General features: G+C 39.4%; 2 pseudogenes; both read right to left on the reverse strand.

Moving 5' to 3' along the window:
* Positions 1-1,597: 1,597 nt before the first annotated feature.
* Positions 1,598-2,528, reverse strand: LOC124980624 (olfactory receptor 139-like; annotated as a pseudogene).
* A 15,080-nt stretch (positions 2,529-17,608) lies between these two features.
* On the reverse strand, positions 17,609-18,213 carry LOC124979350 (COP9 signalosome complex subunit 8-like; annotated as a pseudogene).
* Positions 18,214-19,742: the final 1,529 nt, after the last annotated feature.

The following is a 19,742-nucleotide window of genomic DNA, read 5'->3' on the forward strand; positions in this document are numbered from 1 at the left end:
AAGAGGCCAGAAGATTCAACAGCGATATTCTCTTAAGGACACGGAGAGTTTGGTTTAGCTCTTAATTCAGGAGAGGAGCAATGGACAAGATAACCACTTCATGTCTTTTCCAGGCTGCTGAATCCTGGAAAAGTTGACACAGTGGCCTTGTAAAGGCTGGAGAGTCCAATTACTAGTTTTCTCAAAAGTGAGGACAACACCAGAGACTTTGAAGGCTGGAGAGAAAATGTCACTGTCAAATCTACCCCATCCCACACCTTCACCATTAGTACTTTTCAAAATTTATTTTATTTTTTTTTAGTTACAGAAGTTAATGAACTTCAAATAACATCAGCATAAATGGGATAAAATTCGATAGTCCTCCATTTCCCAGTGCCTTCCAATTCTATTCTCCTCCATAGAGGGAACCACCAGCTACAATTGGAGGTTATTCACCAGGATGCTCCTAACTCATTCAGATGTCACATCACCATCACTTTCCAAATTTAGCTAGATTATCTAAATATCTTTTCATGTCAACAATAAAGTTCTTTTTATAAATAAAAATTTTTTATTTAAATTTATTACATGAAACACAAATTACTCATATTTGCATAACAGAGGTAGAAATCATTGACTTTAGAACAAGAATTAAAGATAAACACTTGTGCTTAACTTGTGATCATTAATTATTTTATCACTATCCCACCTCCATAATTTGGACGCTATAAGATCTCCCACTCTGGTGCTCTGTGCTCAGCTTATGCCAATGAAATGCTGTTTTTCTGGTTGTTTGCAAGGAGACACTTCAGTTTTAGCTTCAGGTAGTTTTTCTTAATTTTAAGGAGAACTGATAAAGCAGTTTATACAGTTGGCAAAACTTCTCCCTGTTACGTCAAATATGTATCATTTTGCTGCAACAGAAGAAAAATTCTTTTTTAAAATTTCCCTTTATATTTTATATCATCCTAATACTGGATCTTTTAAGGTGATTTGGAAACATCTAGCAGTTTTACTGACTTTTAACAGAAGATAAGTTTCTTCTCATAGGTCATGCTTCCTAGTATCAGTAAATCTCCAAGTCTGCTGAAACATGGGCCATCTATCTACCTGAATCACTGCTGAGTGTTTGAAGGACATGGTGTAATGTAAGACTTGGAAGGTCCTTAAGGAGCTTGTGACCTAGTTGGAGAGAACAAAATAAGCTTCAAGAAATACAGAAATGACTTTGACAGTGTGAGCCAGAGGGAAGATTAAGAACAGTGACTCCAAGCAAAGGGACACATGAGTCACTGGAGAAAGACTGTGATTGGGAGATTTAAAAAAAATGATTTGGAGGAGCCAGAAAGGAAAGATAGAGGGTTTCACACACCTAAGGTAATGAAACATTTTCATGGTTTTGGAGTTGAGTCTTGAGAATCAACTCATACACTGGCATGTACTTATATCAGCAACTTAGGTACTCTTTTAATCTCTTTTAGCCGTTATCCTCAATCTAAGTCTACCTAACCATTAGATCCAACCCTGAAGATTTCCCCTCTCCATACCCAGGTTTTCAGCATAAGCAAGTTATGTGGGTGCTCAAGAAATGAGGGATATTTTGATAGTCTTGTCTCCCTTATGCCAGGGGCTTCTTTCCCATCAACACTCTGTTCAAGGTACCCTGCACATCAGGGTTCCGGAGGCTGTAGATGACTGGGTTCAGCATGGGACTGAGGATAGTATTGAGGATGCCAGTACCCTTGCCCTTATCTGAGGCTGAGACTGAACCAAGGCGCATGTAACTGAAGTAGTCAGTTCCATAAAAGATACAGTCCACAGTGAGGTGGGAGCTACATGTGGAGAATGCCTTCTTCCTCCCCTCAGCTGAGCAGATCTGTAGTACTTCAGCAGCAACATTGGCATAGAACACTGAGATAAGAATCATGGGAATCACCCCCATAAAGGTGGCTCCCACAAACATTAGCTGCCCATTGAGGTGGATGCTGGAGCAGGAGAGCTGGAAAAGGGGAGGGAGGTCACAGTAGAAGTGGTTGACCACATTAGGACCACAGAATTCAAGCACAGACACAGCCACTGTGTGAGTCAGAGCATTAATTAAGGAGATGGTGTAGCAGATGCCCACCAAGGCAACCTGGGCTTCCCGACTCATGTGGGTGCTGTGGGTAAGGGGACAGCAGATGGCCAGGTAGCAGTCATAGACCATGGCTATCAAGAGGTGACAGAATGTGGAAAAAGAAGAGTTGTGAAATGCAGGCAGCATATGGAACTCTGCACTGGGGGGTCAAGAGACACACCAGCGTTGGAGGAACAGTGACAGTGATGTACCCAATGTCCAGCAGAGACAGGTTCCCCAGGAAGTAGTACATGGGGGTGTGGAGTTTGGGCTCCACAAAGATGGCAGCCAGAATGCTACAGTTGCTCCCAACTGACTACATAGGCAAGGAAAAAAATGACAAAAAGAATGGGTTACAGTTCTCTATTTCCTGTCAGTCCATGAAGGATGAACTCAGTGACAGTTGTCCTATTCTCCAGGCACGAGGCTCCATAGGGCACTGCTGAGAGCTCTACTGAGGGAAGGAGACTCAGACTGCCAAGGATGGAGAATGACACACTGTAGGCACATATTCTAAGTCTACTAGATGGTGGAGTGCTGTGGTTAGAACATCTAATATCAGAATGGATACCAGCCTAGACTGTGGCCAGGTTCCCAAAGATTCCACTATGCCAGACATTAGCCATATAGTTACTGGTTCTGAGAGACATCCAGGGAATCCTAGGGAAGGGCCTGGGGTAGAGGAACTATTCCAGGGACACTGGAGAGTGGCTATTTACCAACAGACTGTAGAAAACTTCAATATCTTAACAGGTATTGAGACCATATCAATGTACAGTGATTGAATGGCACCTATGACTAACTTAACAAATTAATAAATAAATGAAGTTCTAGAAAGTACACACTATAGGAAGAATAGCAACATAAAGTAGAAGGGAAGGAGAAAGGACCCCATGATATCAAGAAACATGGAAAAGATTAAAAGAGGAGCAAGAAGCAGACAAGAGAATTTAGGAAAATATGAACATTTTAAAGCGAGTGCTCTGAGCACTTCAATTTTTAAATTCTCATAAAACTTTATGGAGCTACCACTAGGATTTCTATGTAATCAGGACACCAAGATTTAGCGTCATCAAACTCTCAACAGAACTATGTCTCAAGCCTGAAACTATCTTACTTGTAGCCTATACTTTAATGCTATATTTCTTGCACATGTGTTTTGAGGATTTATGAATGACATTGTGTATAATAGAGAAATAATGGAATTTCTGAAGTTTTAAGTATTAGGATGTCTACAAATATTCAAGGAAGTCAAAGTCCTGTTCTTTCATCCAATTATTCAATAATTATTTATCAAATGTCATAGTATTCTGGATAAATTTTGATGATAAAACTAACAAACTGGACATGAGGTGTGGGAGAAAGAGAAAGTGAAAAGATTATTTTAAGCTTCTTGAACTGAGAAACTGGAAAGATGAGTTGATAATAAATGCCACCAGGAAAATAGATGGCTTTGTACTTGCATGTCAGAGAGGAGGGATCTAGAGTTTTTCAAGGAGGAAAGGGAAGAATTGACATCCCAGGGAGGAATTGAAATCCCAGAGAACATTCGGGTAACTTCCAGCCCATCACATGTGTCCGGGTACCTGGACAATTGAGGAGTAAACCCAGGTGTGACTGGGAAGAGTCTTCAAGGCCTCTTTTCGGATTCTTGCATATGTGGGCCACCCTGGCTCTGTTGCTAGCTAGTAATTTTTTTTTTATTTTAAACAAATGGGATACATGTTGTTTCTCTGATTGTACATGGAGTAAAGGCATACCATTTGTGAAATCATAAATTTACAAAGGGTAATGTTGGTTGATTCATTCTGTTATTTTTTCCCTTCCTCTCACCCCTCCCACCCTCTTTTCCCTCTATACAGTCCTTCATTCCACCATTCTTGCCCCCCTCCCTAACCCTAACCCTAACCTAAACCCTCCCACCCCCCATTATATATGATCATCCGCTTATCGCGAGATGATTCATCCTTTGGTTTTTTTGAGACTGGCTTATCTCACTTAGCATCTTATGCTCCAATTTCATCCATTTGCCAGCAAATGACATAATTTTATCATTCTTTATGGCTGAGTAATATTCCATTGTTTATATATATATATATATATATATATATATATATATATATATATCACAGTTTCTTTATCCATTCATCAATTGAAGGACATCTAGGTTGGTTCCAAAATCTGGCTATTGTGAATTGAGCAGCTATGAACATTGATGTGACTGTATCTCTGTAGTATGCTGATTTTAAGTCCTTTGGGTATAGGACAAGTAGTGGGATAGCTGGATCAAATGGTGGTTCCATTCCAAGCTTTATGAGGAATCTCCACACTGCTTTCCAGATTGGCTGCACTAATTTGCAAACCCACCAGCAATGTATGAGTGTACCTTTTTCTCCACATCCTCTCCAACACCTATTGTTGCCTGTTCTTGATAATCACCATTCTAATTGGTGTGAGATGGAATATTAGGGTGTTTTTGATTTGCATTTCCTTATTACTATAGATATTGAACATTTTTTTCATATATCTGTTGATTGCTTGTAGATCTTCTGTGAAGTGTCTGTTCATTTCCTTAGCCCATTTGTTGATTGGATTATTTGTATTCTTCAATGTAGAGTTTTTGAGTTCTTTATATATTCTGGAAATTAGTGCTCTATCTGAAGTATGAGTGGCAAAGATTTTCTCCCACTCTGTAGGCTCTCTCTTCACATTACTGACAGTTTCCTTTACTGAGAGAAAGATTCTTAGTTTGAATCTCTCCCAGTTATTTATTCTAGCTTTTCTTTCTTGTACTATGGGATTCCTGTTAAAGAAGTCTGATCCTAAGCCGACATGTTGAAGATTTGGACCTACATTTTCTTCTATGAGATGAAGGGTCTCTGGTCTGATTCTGAGGTCCTTGATTCATTTTGAGTTGAGTTTTGTGCAGGGTGAGAGATAGGGAATTAATTTCATTCTGTTGCATATGGATTTCCAGTTTTCCCAGCACCATTTGTTGAAGAGGCTATCTTTTTTCCATTGCATATTTTTGCACCTTTGTCTAGTATGAGAAAATTGTATTTATTTGGGTTTGTGTCCATGTCCTGTATTCTGTACCATTGATCTACCTGTCTATTTTGGTACCAATACCATGCCATTTTTGTTACTATTGCTTTGTAGTAGAGTTGAAGGTCTGGTATTGCAATACCCCCTGCTTTGCTCTTTCTGCTAAGGATAGCTTTAGGTATTCTGGGTTTCTTATTCTTCCAGATGAATTTCATGATTGCTTGCTCTATTTCTTTGAGGTACGCCATTGGGATTTTAATTGGAATTGCATTGAATTTTTATAGTACTTTTGGTAGTATGGTCATTTTGACAATATTAATTCTGCCTATCCACGAACATGGGAGTTCTTTCCATCTTCTAAGGTTTTCTTTAATTTCTTTCTTTAGTGTTCAGTAGTTCTCATTTTAGAGGTTTCTCACCTCTTTTGTTAGATTAATTCTCAAATATTTTATTTTTTTCAAAGCTATAATGAATGAGGTATTTTTCCTAATTCTCTTTCTGAGGATTCATCATTTAGGTATAAAAATGCATTGAATTTATGAGCATTGATCTTGTAACCTGCTACTTTACTGAATTCACATATGAGTTCTATAAGTTTTCTGGAGGAATTTCCTTGTTCCTCTAAATATATAATAATGTCAGCAGCGAACAGGGTTATTTTGAGTTCTCCTTTTCCTATTCATATCCATTAAATTTTTTTGGTTTTTCTAGTTGCTCTGGCTAGAGTTTCAAGGACGATGTTTCATAGTGGAGAAAGAGGGCATCCCTGACTTGTTCCAGTTTTTAGGTGGAATCTTTCAAATTTTTCACCATTTAGAATGATATTTGCCACGGGCTTAACATAGATGACTTTTACAATGTTAAGGAATGTTCCCACTATCCCAATTTTTTAGTGTTTTAAGCATGAAGGGATGTTGCATTTTATCGAATGCTTTTTTCTGCATCTATTGAAATAATCATGTGATTCTTTAAGTCTGTTGATATGATGAATGACATTTATTGATTTCTGGATGTTGAACCAACCTTGCATCTCTGGGATGAAACCCACTTGAACATGGTGCACTATCTTTTTAATATATTTTTGTATGTAATTGTTAAAATTTTGTTGAGAATTTTTGCATCGATGTTCATTAAGGATATTGGTTTGAATTTTTCTTTCCTCGATGTTTCTCTGGTTTAAGTATCAGGGTGATATTGGCTTCATAGAATGAGTTTGGGAGGGTTCCCTCCTCTTCTTTTTCATGCAATACTTTGAGGAGTATTGGAATGAGCTCTTCTTTAAAGGTTTTGTAGAACTCGGCTAAGAACCCATCTGGTCCTGGACTTTTCTTTGTTTGTAGGCTTTGATGACTTCTTCTATTTCATTGCTTGAAATTGATTCATTAAGTTGTGTATGTCCTCTGGTTCAGTTTAGGTAATTAATATGTCTCTAGAAACCTGTTGATGTCTTTGAGGTTTTCTATTTTGTTGGAGTATACATTTTCAAAATAGCTTCTAATTATGTTTTGTATTTCAACTCGTGTCTGTTCCAAATTTTAGTAATTTGAGTTTTCTCTCTCTCTCTTTGTTAGTGTGGCTAAGGGTTTATCAATTTTGATTATTTTTCAAAGAACCAACTTTTTATTTTGTCAATTTTTTCTGATTATTTCTTTTGTTTCAATTTCATTGATTTCAGCTCTGATTTTAACAATTTCGTGTCTTCTACTACTTTTGGTGTTGGTCTGCTCTTCTTTTTCTAGGGCTTTGAGCTGTAGTGTTAAGTCATTTATTTGTTGATTTCTACTTCTTTTGTTGAATGCGCTCCATGAAATAAATCTTCCTCTAAGTACTGCTTTCATACTGTCCCAGAGGTTTTGATATGAAGTGTCTTTGTTCTCGTTTACTTCTAATAATTTTTTATTCCCCTCCTGATGTCTTCTGTTATCCACTCATCATACAATAGTGTATTATTTAATCTCCAGGTATTGGAGAAGTTTCTGTTTTTTATTCTGTCATTTATTTCTAATTTCAATCCATTATGATCTGATAGAATACAAGGTAGTATATCTATCTTCTTGTATTTGCTAACAGTAGCTTTGTGGCATAAAATATGGTCTATTTTAGAGAAGGATCCATGTGCTGCTGAGAAGAAAGGGTTTTCATTCTTTGTTTGATGTTATATTCCATATATGTCCGTTAAGTCTAAGTTATGAATGTTATTGAGATCTAGGTTTCTTTATTCAATTTTTTTAAGTTCTACCCAGTGGTGAGAGATGTATTAAAATTGCCTAGTATTATTGTTGGTCTATTTGATTTCTGGAATTGAGAAGGATTTGATTGACCTACATGGATGAGCCAATGTTCAGGACATAGATATTTATGATTGTTTTCTTGCTGATTTATGCTTCCCTTAAGCAGTATGTAATGTCCATCTTTATCACTTCTGACTAGTTTTGGCTTGAAATCCACATTATCTGAAATGAGGATGGATACTCCAGCTTTTTTCTGTGTCTGTGCATGGTATGTTATTTCCATCATTCACCTTTAGTCTGTGGGTATCTCTCTCTATGAGATGAGTCTCGTACAGCATATGGTTGGATTTTTCTTTTTCTTCAATCTGCCAGTCTATGTCTTTTGATTGATGAGTTTAGGCCATTAACATTCAGGCTTATTATTGTGATATGATTTGTATTCCAAGCCATTTGACTCATTTTTGTTTTTTGACATGATTTGGTTTCTCCTTTATTTGGCTATTCCTTCACGCTAGTTCCTCCTGTTGCTGGATTTGCATTGTTTTCTCATCTCTTCTTCATGAAATATTTTGCTGAGAAGTTCTGTAATGGCGGCTTTCTTTTTGTAAATTCTTTTATAGCTTTGTTTTATCATGGAAGGATTTTATTTCAATCGTCAAATCTGAAATAAGTTTTGCTGGGTATAAGAGGCTTGGTTGGCATCTGTTTTTTTTCAGGGCTTGGTAAATGTTCCAGGCCCTTCTAGCTTTTAGGGTCTTGATTGAAAAATCTGTTGATATTTTTATGGGTTTTCGCCTGAATGTAATTTGATTATTTTCTCTCTTAGCCTTTAAAAGTTTCTGTCCTTTATTGTGTATGTTAGGTATTTTCATAATAATGTGTCTTGGTGTTGGTCTGTTGTAATTTTGTATATTTGGAGTCCTGTGAGCCTCTTGGACCTGGTTTTCCCTTTCATTCTTCAGATAGGAAATTTTCTGATATTATTTCATTGAGTACACTGTTCATTCCTTTGGTTTGTTTCTCTAAGCTTTCCTCAATCCCATAATTCTTAAATTTTTCCCTTTTCATCATATCCCTAATTCTTGTAGATCCGTTTATGATTTCTTACCATCTTCTCTGTTTGGTCAATTTTGTTTTCAAGATTAAATATTTTGTCTTCGATGTCTGAGGTTCCATCTTCCAGATGTTCTATCCTATTGGTTATGCTTTCTGTGGAATTTTTAATTTGGTTCATTGTTTCCTCTATTTCAATTATTTCTGTTTTTTTTTTTCAGTATCTCTAACTCTTTATTGAAATGATCTTTTGCTTCCTGTATTTGCTCTTTTACCTTTTAATTGGTGTGATCATTTAATGCCTGCATTTGCTCTTTCATCTCTTCCTTCAATGCCTGCATTTGCTCTTTCATCTCCTTGTTCGCTTCCCTGATTGTTTTACTTATGTACATTCTAAACTCCCTTTCTGAAATTTCTTCTGCTGTGCTGTCATTGGGTTTTATTGATATAGTATCTAGGTTTGTTTGGGACATTCTCTTCCCTTGTTTTCTCGTATTAGTCAGATATCAGTGGGAATCTGAGATATTGCAGATTTCCTGTATTGGCTTATAGTGTCCCTGTACATTTCCAGTATATCACCTCCCAGCCTTCAGGAGCCTGAAGTCTTGGAGGAACATTATAATGCAGTGCTTCTGAAGAAAGCTGCCCCTATCCTGCTAATGGGTCCAGGGCTGGGTGCTGGTTCTGCGTGGAAATTCACTCACTGGGTGGTTCTGCTCCTAGAAGCTGGCTATAGACAGGGCCTGCCCCCACCTGAGGGAGACAGGCTGCTCCAGGAAAGCCTCTCCCTGTCCTGCCTTGGTCCCAGAAGCCACCTGTGGGCTGGGGCCTGCCACTGGGTCCGGGGCTTGGGGTTTTCTCTGTGTGGAAATGCTCCCACTGGGCGGGCCTGCTCCTAGAGGCTGGTTGTGGATGGCTCCTGCCACAGGAGAGAGCAGGGCTGCTTGGGGAAGACTCTCACTGCCCTGCCCTGCTCTGAGAAGCTGCCCCCTGTCCGGGCTTGCCACCTGGCCGAACTTCACCCAGTGGGAGAGACTCATCCTGCAGCTCTATGTTGGTCTGAGTCTCTGAATACCTCCCCTTCTTGAATCCTGAGTTCTGGATCAACAGGAGATGCAGTCACCCTCTAGTCTGTCATCTTGGATCTTCCACTAGTAATTTTTTTTCAAGAACACTGTCCCTCTTTCATACATTGAAATTCCAACCCTCGATTCTCAACACCATCTCATCATCCCAACTTCTCAAAGTGGTTTTCTTATGCAGTCCAATCTTTTCTGGAGCTTGCCCTCCTGTGAATCACAGACAATGGTGATCAGACTCATTCCAGTACTCCCCTATGTGGAAAGGGACAAGAAGCATTAAGTGGAGTAGTTTGTCCAGAGTCATGACAGCCATTCAGAATCAGTAGCACAAAGCACAGAGAATAGATTATGCTAGTAGCATTCTATAGGAGAGCGTCTGCACTTTCAATACCTCTATCCTGTCCTTTTCTACAAAAACTGTTCACTGTCTATTGCCAGATAGATGAGAAATATCGAGTTCAAAAATATTAAGTTGGCTAAAGTCACATATGTCAGATTATGTTCTGAAATGGCATCTTATGGATTTTCATCCAATTCTTGCTGTGCCAGGGCCCCTTTCATGTTATGAATATTTAGCTTAGGTATGTATGTTCACTTTCTCTTCCCTTCCATGACTCAGAGTGAAAACCTCATCATTATATTTACTACCTCTTCTTGAATCCAGCATCATTTAGTCCTTTATTCTCCTGTAGAACAGGAAGAGATCATCTGAAGCTCATGAGTGATGGGAAGGCTGGAGGACTGGGAAGACCTGTGGGGCACTTACCTTCCTGTGAGTGAGATGTGTAAGGGATCCCATGGAAACCATGCGGGACACGGGAAATCACATAAGGAGTTTATCAAGCAAACAGAATGTCTCCCTTCATTGTAAGAGAGAAAATGAGAGCAAAGGAAAGGAACAAGAAAGGGTGCATGCAAGAAAGAGTTTGAAAGTGAGGAGGAGAAGAAAGTGAGTCAGGGGGAGAGAAAAGTAAGAGAGAAAAGTTGGCAGTTGAATTCCACTGGGCTAACAGGTGACCAACAATGCAGAAGGATACTTGCAAGTTGACTAATGAACCAATAGCTTGCTAGGATGTTCACAGACTGACAGTATTTGGAAGTGGGGAAAATGGGTGCAACGGAAAGGGTGGGGGAGCAGTTTTATACATTACATTCCCCCATTTCTGTTTGTATAAGAAAATCTTTTGTTTTCCAGTTCTTTCTGAAGCCTTCTCTCTCCTTCCTGCCTACGTGATTGGCTGGTTTTGCAGGTGAGATGTAAAAGTCCATTTTCCTTCAGACTTCCAAAGGCAGATGGTTTTCATGGACTTCATTTCCTCAATTTGAATGATCCTCTATTTCTACACTAACTGCCTGTCCCCAATTTTTTCTTCATTCACCCCTCCAATTTTAGGAACTCCTTCACTGCTGTAGGGAAAGGGGGTGATGACCACAATGGCATCTTCCAGCTGGAAGGGGTCAGCATGGGTCAAGCGTTTGGAGTTCCCTTTTTAGAAATCCATGGTAGAAGGGTCCGTGGTAGAGGTCTGTTGGTAAAGAGCAGGTTGTAAAGGCATCTGGGGATGGGTGCTTCTATGAGAGAAGAACAAAAAGACGAGAGTACTGAAATGAGATTGATACAATATAAATGTTGCAGAATCTGGAACATGCCAATGAATATCATAAAGATGACAGAAGTTAATAATTCCTCACCAGGGGATGGAAGAACTGAGAAGTTGTTCCCATAACAAGGCCTAACAAAGGCTGGAGAGAATAAGGCCTTTATTTGGGAACTTTAACATTGTCCAGGTTATCAGGAATGTAAACACAACATTTAGTAGAGATCTCTATACTTTTGTTACTAGCAAACGTAGATTAAGACTACCTGTGTCTATAGGCCTTAAACTACTAAAAATTCTGACTCTGGCATTTTCTCTTGATAGTTATCAGGCACATTTGCCTAAGAATCTCTTTTTTGTAGCTTTTAGTCTTTATCCTAGTGGACTAACACAAGTGTACATCTTCAGTTACATTTAACTATTATTTCTCTTAAATGTCCAAGAATGGCTATATTTTGGTTTTAACTGTTTTGCTAGGTGTTTAAGATCAAGCTGGTCAGAATGACCTGTTCCTGTCTGTTAAAGAGTCAGCTGAGTTCCCACAGGGGTCACTCATAGAGAAATTAAGAGCAACTTCTTTGCTCCATTAGTGCCATTGGTTAGGCAGGGTCTCCTCAATGAGCTGGCTTCCCTTGGAAGCATTAGGGGTGTCTCACTTTTTCTATGACCCTCCTATCAGAAGGTGCACTGAGTGGCTTTTCATTCTCTAGTGGCCTCATCAATCTCCTTGATCAGGAGTTTGTGTGACCCACCCAGAGTTGCAAAGCTCCTTAGAGAATTTCTCGTGTTCCCTGGGTTCAGGCTAACTTTGAGGTCAAGACCCAAATATGGACTTTTCTTGACCTCTATATTTAATCTCAATCTCTAAGTTTGATCTTAACCATCAAGAAAGCCAGTCTCACCAGACATAAAGTAAGAGTACTGGGCTTTAACTTCAATGTCTATAACTTTACAGTTATTTACCCCCTTTTATCTAATTGGGGTCAACATTATCTCTAGGTGATGGATTTTCAAGTTAATCTACGGTGTACTTCTGCAAAATAACAGGCAACAGCTAGAGTTTAAAAGGAAATAAAAAATGGAATCACCAACGGTAAAATATTCAGTTTGTGCAATGCAATAGCTATATTGAATTTTGGCTGAGTTATTCATTATATCCCCTGTTTGAGATCAAAGTAAACTTTACAACAAACAACAAACTTTTGAACACAACTTTAAGTGAGTTAAAGTCTGGCTTACTTTGGAGTCATTCTGACGTGCAGCAGGGTTGTGAGTCAGAGCCTTATCTCAGGTAAGGCAAGGATTTTCACAGATCTTAGGTAAAATGTTCTAATCCTGAAGTTAGTTTTTCCTCTTTTCCCATGACTTCCATGATGAAATTCTCAAGTTCAGTGAAGGGTAAAGGAGTATTAGAAAATAAAGTTTTATAAACACAGATTTTGAAGATTAAGCTGAGATCAGATGAAGCTCTCTTCTCTGATGGAAATGCAGAGCTAAAGAGCTATGTCAGCAATCTTTATATATTTATGTAAGCATTATTCCTTGTTTTCAGGAAAGTTACAGAGACTAGGACACTAATGTAACTTTTTTCAGAGCTGCAAATTATAATGTTAGGAGCTATGTGTAGCTCTCATGGAAGTCCAATGTCTAAAGTTACTGTAAGGTGGGCAGGAACCAGAGAAGGGAGTTGATGAAACACTGGTTATCTAGCAAAAGAATTCCTTCCTGCCCAAGAGCTGTGTGCCTGAGATCAATGTCAGAGCTCATAGGACTCCTGTATAGAGCCTCCCAAGAGAGGTTACTGCCACAGCAGTTAGGCATCTTGTGCCCCTGCACAGGAACACTCCCAGGCACCAGGCATGCCACAGTCATGAGGTCAGAGGCCCCAATATCAATCACTGTTGTCCCACTTTTGCTAGTGCACATTACACTCTTTCTTAAATGTCATTTTAAGAAGTTTACATATATTGACTCCTGAGTCTATATGAACATTAGTTAACACAATTTAACATTATATCTAAAACATGAATCAAAGAAAGGCTGAGAGAGCTTTTAACTTTCCTTTCGTGTGGCAAAGAGGCAAAATGTTTTCATGTTTCACGATATTACCCTTTAAACAAATCAGGCTGTCACTAATATTTAGAAATACATTTACATTTAAATTTCTTTTAACTCAGTGTAACAAATTTTACATATACCCTAATGATGACAGGTCCTATAACATAACATTAAATGATGAGTTTAAAATTACCATTACAGACAAGTTTAATTTGGAGAATAGCAGCTTGATAAATTTTCTACTTTAAAGGCTTGTACACCTGGAAAACATGAACACATTTAATATACAAATAATAATGTTTTGATGTATGTCACTCCATGTAATAACTTCATAAACTAATCAGATGTCTCTAACAAACTCATTTGAGTAATCCCATATATGCCTACTCTAATTCACTCATCTTATTGTAAAAAAAACCAAGATATCAGACAAGTGTACCAACAGTATTTGCCATTTCTTTTCTGTGGAAGAAAAATCCTAGAAAAATTGATGTTAGACATTTTGTAAACATCAACATTTAATGAGTTTGACCACCTAGAGACTTGTGAGTTAATTTTAAAGACATTTTGCTTCTATTAATTTACAAAATTTATATTGAAACTTTTAAATCATGTGAATTAAAATTATTTGTATCTATTTTTAAAATTTTAATTTTATGCATCCTTATATTTAACACAAAAGTAAAGCCTTGTAATGTTTTTCTCCATTGCATTGTAACAGATATTCAAAAATAACTCTAGAGTTGGATAAAAAAGAACTGATCAGAAATCATTAACCTAGGTATGTAGGATCAAAATTGTGAGCTCAAAAATATAGCATTTAAGAAAAACTAAAGTCCTAGAAGAAAAATGACAATGGCCATTAATTAAAGCATGAGAAAATGAGAAGGAGGTAAGAGATAAAAGGGACTGAAAAAGTATTCTGAGTTGCAGTCCAGGAAAATTTAAAATGGACACTTTTTTCCTTGGGTTTGAGACTGGTTTCCCACTGAGCATTCTGGTTTCCTCCATTTTCATTTCGATGTAAGCCTTGACTGAGATCTGGATCTGAAAGGGGCTAAAATGTTCTAGCAGAAACTTGATGCCTAGGGCATTTTAACCCTTTTTCCTGGTTAGTAATCAATTCAGGTTTGGATGCAGAAAATTGTCAAAGAATTATCTCCCACTACTTGTGTGGAATGGGGCTGCTTATATCATACTCCTTACTGGGACATACCACTGATTTTTGGGCTGGTTTCTCCCTCCACACTGGCGTACGTGGGACCTTGTGGCAGGAGGACTAAGTGGGCTGGGTCGGGGAATGGAAGCAGAAACAGCTGAGTCGAAGTTGGAGGAGGAGGAGGGATTAAGAGGGGGAGAAGAAGGAGTCTTTCATGTTTCCAGGAAGAACACAGAAGTGCAAGAAAGAAGAGACTTGAAGATAAGGAATCCCTTTCCACTTGCCTGCTCGCTCATGGAAGCTGTGTGCCATTACGCAAAGGAATTTTGATGGCTTTAAGCTGGGGGTCAGGCGAAGGGTTCCCAGGGTTGAATCTCCCAGATTGGAGGACCCAGATCCCATGGTGGAGACTGATACAGCCGAGTCTATGGCCAGGGCGTACACAGCCATTTTGGATTGATTATCTAAAGGGTACTGTGGCCAAACATAAACTGGGAGTTAGGGAAGGGGTTGAATCTGCTGGAATGGAGGACCTAGATCCCATGGTGGAGGCTGATACAGCTGAGTCTGTGCCCCAGTGTCCCGAGGCCACAGAGTAGTCAACTGGAGACGAGAAGGCAGCACATAGATGGTGTCATCACACAAACATCAATGTGGGGCCAGGCAAAAGCTGAGAAGAGTTGAGGACCTGATATCAGGGTTTTCGAGTACGAGTGCACAAGTGTGAGATGAGCCTCAACACAGAGAGAGAATCTCCACCACAAAATCAGGAATACACCCGGCAGATAAGACAGACTATAGGGACCAGCCATAACTAGCTATAGGGACCAGCCATAACCAGCTGGGGGTACCCCCACCCCTCAGCTGCCTCGAGGATCCTGGATAAATTGACCTAGGGGAACTGGCCTAGAGGACTCACCAATCTGAAGTCCGGTGATGAATGCAGAGCAGAGCATCCAGGCAGAATGGAAGGTGAGGCTGTGTCTGGGGGGCACTGGGGCTCAGATGGGGTTCCATTTGCTTAAGAGACAGTGGAAGGACCCATCCCGAGTCACAGCACCAATGTAAGGGATCCCACAGAAACCACGCCAGACATGGGAAATCACATAAGGGAGTTTATCAAGCAATCAGAGTGTCTCCCTGCAGGGTAAGAGAGAAAATGAGAGGAAAAGAAAGGGAACTAGAAAGGGCGCATGCAAGAAAGAGTGTGAAAGCGAGGAGGAGAAAGAAAGTAAGTAAGGGGGAGAGAAAAGTAAGAGAGAAAAGATGTTGGTTGAATTCTGCTGGGCTAACAGGGAACCAATAATGGAGAATGATACTTGCAAGCTGACTGATGAACCAATAGCTAGCTAGGAAGTTCACAGACTGACAGAAGTTGGGAGGTGGGGAAAATGATTGCAACGGAAAGGGTGGGAGAGCAGCTTTATACATTACAAGATGGACCCCTGGGTGGTGTTTCTCAGGGGCAGTGAGTGCCAAGCTGATACATGATGACCTGTCTCGGAAAGGCTTATAAAGGGAATGAGACACAGACCCAGAGAATCTGTCACCATATTCTCTCTACTTAGGAGCTCAATAGCATTGAGAGACTCTAACACCAAACTTCCCCAGAGGCTGCACAAGAAGCCAGAAGCAGACAAACAACCTTAGTCCTTGAGGATTTCTCTAATCTGCCTAGTATTTTGCTTAAAGAAACATTACTTCAGCCTCCTAATGTTTCCAAAAAGGAGGAAAGCTATAGTCACCAGATTGCAGATCTGGAAAAGTGCAATCCAAAGAGCTCTGATGACTTGCCAAGTCCAGTGAGAGGGTTCATGTTTGGAGTTCATGCTGAGCCCCAGATAATAACTGATTTGGGTAGATTTTTTCTCATTCATTTTTCACATTTTTAAAGGTGTAGTTTTCAAAGCTGATTTAATTAAGGTATAAACTTAATTGTAAAGTTTTATGGGTTTGAGAAAATATCCAGTGTTAGATATAGTACCTCTATCAATATGCAGAACATTTCATTGATTCCTTTCAGTTCCCTGGTGGCCCTTTGCCCTCAGTCATACCTTAGCCTGTGGAAACCTCTCATCTCACTTCTGTCCCTATAGATTTGCCTTTCTTGGAGTGTGGCTGTTAAAATTTGGATCTGGATTATCCCCCAAAGGCATGTGTTTGAAGACTTGGCCCCCAGTGCAGGGATGTTCAGAGGTGTGGCTTTCGGGGGTGACTGGATCGTGGGAACTCCAACCTCATCAATGTATTAAACTTTTGATATCACTACTGGGAGGTGGTGGACATGTTAGGACGTGGGGCCCTGTTGGAGAAAACAGGTCACCAGGGATGTGCCTTTCATTTCTTCAAATCCCTTTTTTTTTTTTTAGAATTCAATTAAATATTTATTGAATGAATGCAGAATAAATGAACTAAAGGATATTTTTACCTAAAGATATAATAGACAACTTCAAATATTTGGAGGGCTGTCACATACAGAATGAAGACTTGTTCAGCACTTCTTCAAAAGGCAGAACTTGAACCTCAGGGTAAGTATAAGCAACCAACTGAATGCAGATTTGGGCCAAGTGCATCAGTCATCACCACACTTCCTTGCCTCACAAGGCACTGTGCACTTCCCCTTCCCCTTCTGAAAGAAGACAAGCAAACTCAATACTCTGGAACGTCACATTTGCATGACAGTCACTCCACTGATAACAATGAATGTATTCATGCTATTGGAGAAAAAGTAACACTAACAAACTGGTTTACTCAGAGAATGGTTTATTTGTTCCTTAGCTATATTTCTGTACCTGTTAGTGAATCTCGAGAGGTGGGGAGAAAAGAACATTTTCTCCAAAGATGGTGAATCACAATCCCTGCAATTCTAGTTCTGCCCTGGGTCCCATCCTGCTCCAACCCAGGCACATCCCTGTGGCTTTCCACCCCTGGTGCATAAGGAGGTGAGCACCAGGTGGGGAGGGCAGCTGACCATTCTGCTCTACCCCAAGCAGTGGGTCTCAAGTTACAAATCCCCAGGAAATAAAAACTAACCACATAATACTGATGGGTTCCAACCATATTGTTAAATATTATAAAATGAAAATTGCTTTAACAACTATTTAGCATAATGTTTAAGGACAAAATATATATAATATTTTTATATTATATATGGATTTTATCACATACTCAGTGAGGAATACTGACGTGCTTATAATTCATCCAGTAAATTTACAATAAAAATTGTATGTTTCTCTATTTGTCAGTGTACAGCATTCTGAAGTGGATGTTGAATTCAGAATGGTGCATCAGTTTTCAAGAAATGCCATGTAATAGGTCAGTCTGGCTAACTGCTGTTCACTGGGGATTGATGGAACTGTGCTAGGCTATGATAAAGAAATAAACCTGTTTAAGGAAACACCCAGGGACCCTGCAACTGGCTTTCTGGGTAGAAACATTCTGATGGTGGAGTTGGCTTGCCATCCTTGTTCTGGTATACCTTTCACAGCCTCTTCTACAAAGTCCAACAAAGTCCAACAAAGACTGCAAAGTCATCAGTGATTATTGAGGTGTATGCTTGAGAGACCAGAGTGAAGGTGCATCTCCTTGTGGCATCTCTAAGTGCATCCATAATTGACTGTAACTTCTCAGACCACTGATGGGCACTGATGGTTATATAGATCCCAGAGAAATCTCGCTTCCAGATTCTCTGTCCTACTGATATAATTCCCCCAAGTTCAGAATTTGCAGATTTTATGGCAGGTCATATCGTTTTCCAGATGGAGAGACTATTTTCCTGAGGCCAAAGTTCCAGGAAAGAATCCACAAGTTGGCAGATGACTGCATGTTGATAGTTGGGGGTACACAAGATCCCAGAGGATGAAATGGAATCTTTAGGAGAAGGGGTAGACATGGTCCCCATAACCTGCATCCTAACAACCTCCACATATGCATGTCATCATACAGTCATCCTTGGTAACCTGAGAATTTGGTTCCAGGACTACTTGGATAACAAAACCTGCAGATCCTCAATTCCCATAGATGAAGTAGAATAGTTTTTGCATGTAATCTATGCACATTCTCCCACATATTTTAAATCATGTCTAGATTATGTACATAACCAATACAATGTAAAAGTTATGTAAATAATTGTAATACTATATCATTTAGTTGTAACACTATATCATTTAGATAATAATTACAAGAAAAAATTCTGTACATGTTCAGTACAGATGCAGTTCTTTTCTAAATACTTTTTATGCATGATGAGTTGACTCCATGGATATGGATCTCACAGAGACAGAGAACTAACTGTGAGTGATGGCAGCAGTGAGTTGATTACTATGGTCTACATTACTAAAAGTGTAACTTGTGAAGCCATGAGTCTTCACCTGAACTCTTCATAAAAAGGTAGAAATGCAATGACAAATAATCAAACTGCCTGAAGACACATCATTGAAGATACTTCCAGCTCTAAAATTGGTGATTGACAGCATTTTAGATTTTCTAAATATTAAGATCATTTTGCATTTCTCCATATGGAACCTGGGAAATGTGGGGTCCAAAGTTCTGACATATTACTATATAAGAAGACTATAAAACAAGTTTTAAAAAGAGTGAGTGTTTTGAGGTTTAAGCTCCCAGGTGATTGAGTGGACACACAGTAGATTTACCTTGCTGGATACCCAGCTGACCTCTCCCAGATAGAGTCTTGAATAAGCAGAGAATCAGACCCCAAATTCCACAAAGCTTCCACTTAACTATTTCCTATTCTTTCTTCTGAATCTAATTACTCATCATCTAATGCATGTAGTACCATGGGCCTAATGACTAGATAAAGACACATTTACAGAGCCCTGAATGGTGATCAAATGTGGGGGCTATTTCTTAGCCCCAAAGTGGTCACCTCAACCAAATACCTGATGACCCACCTTGACCTCTGCCTGAGGGGTAGATATTTAATTCACTCACCTGGAGCTTAATTCATATAGAAGTGGCTTGAGTCAAAGATCCCCCATGACCAAAGGCATGAGCAAAAGACACATTCTCATTAATAGTGTCCTAGGTCCATACTGGTCAACTGCCATCTATAGGTCTGGCCTTTCTGCATGGACATGTTCTTATCATTACCTCCAATTCCAAAGATGAACTGTACTTTGTCCACCCCATCTTCCCATCATTGAAGTATTTTAGTTACAGGCCTTTCATCCTCCCAGATAGTATGGCTCAAAAACTTAGTCTTCGCTGACTCTGCCTCCCTCTGCCCTCTCACAGTCAAATACCCAAGTCCCACTGGAGCTCCTTCAGGGGAAGGAGAAGCCATTCCAGAGTCCAGAGGGAGAACTTCATTTTCGTGGAAATCTAGTTGTGAGTGTGCAGTGTGCAGTCTGGGAAGGCACTCACCTAGTTAAGAAGAATTAACAGTCTCTTCATGGGCAAAGA

This window comes from Sciurus carolinensis, chromosome 3, assembly GCF_902686445.1.
Source record: "Sciurus carolinensis chromosome 3, mSciCar1.2, whole genome shotgun sequence".
NCBI classification, from domain to species: Eukaryota; Metazoa; Chordata; class Mammalia; order Rodentia; family Sciuridae; genus Sciurus; species Sciurus carolinensis.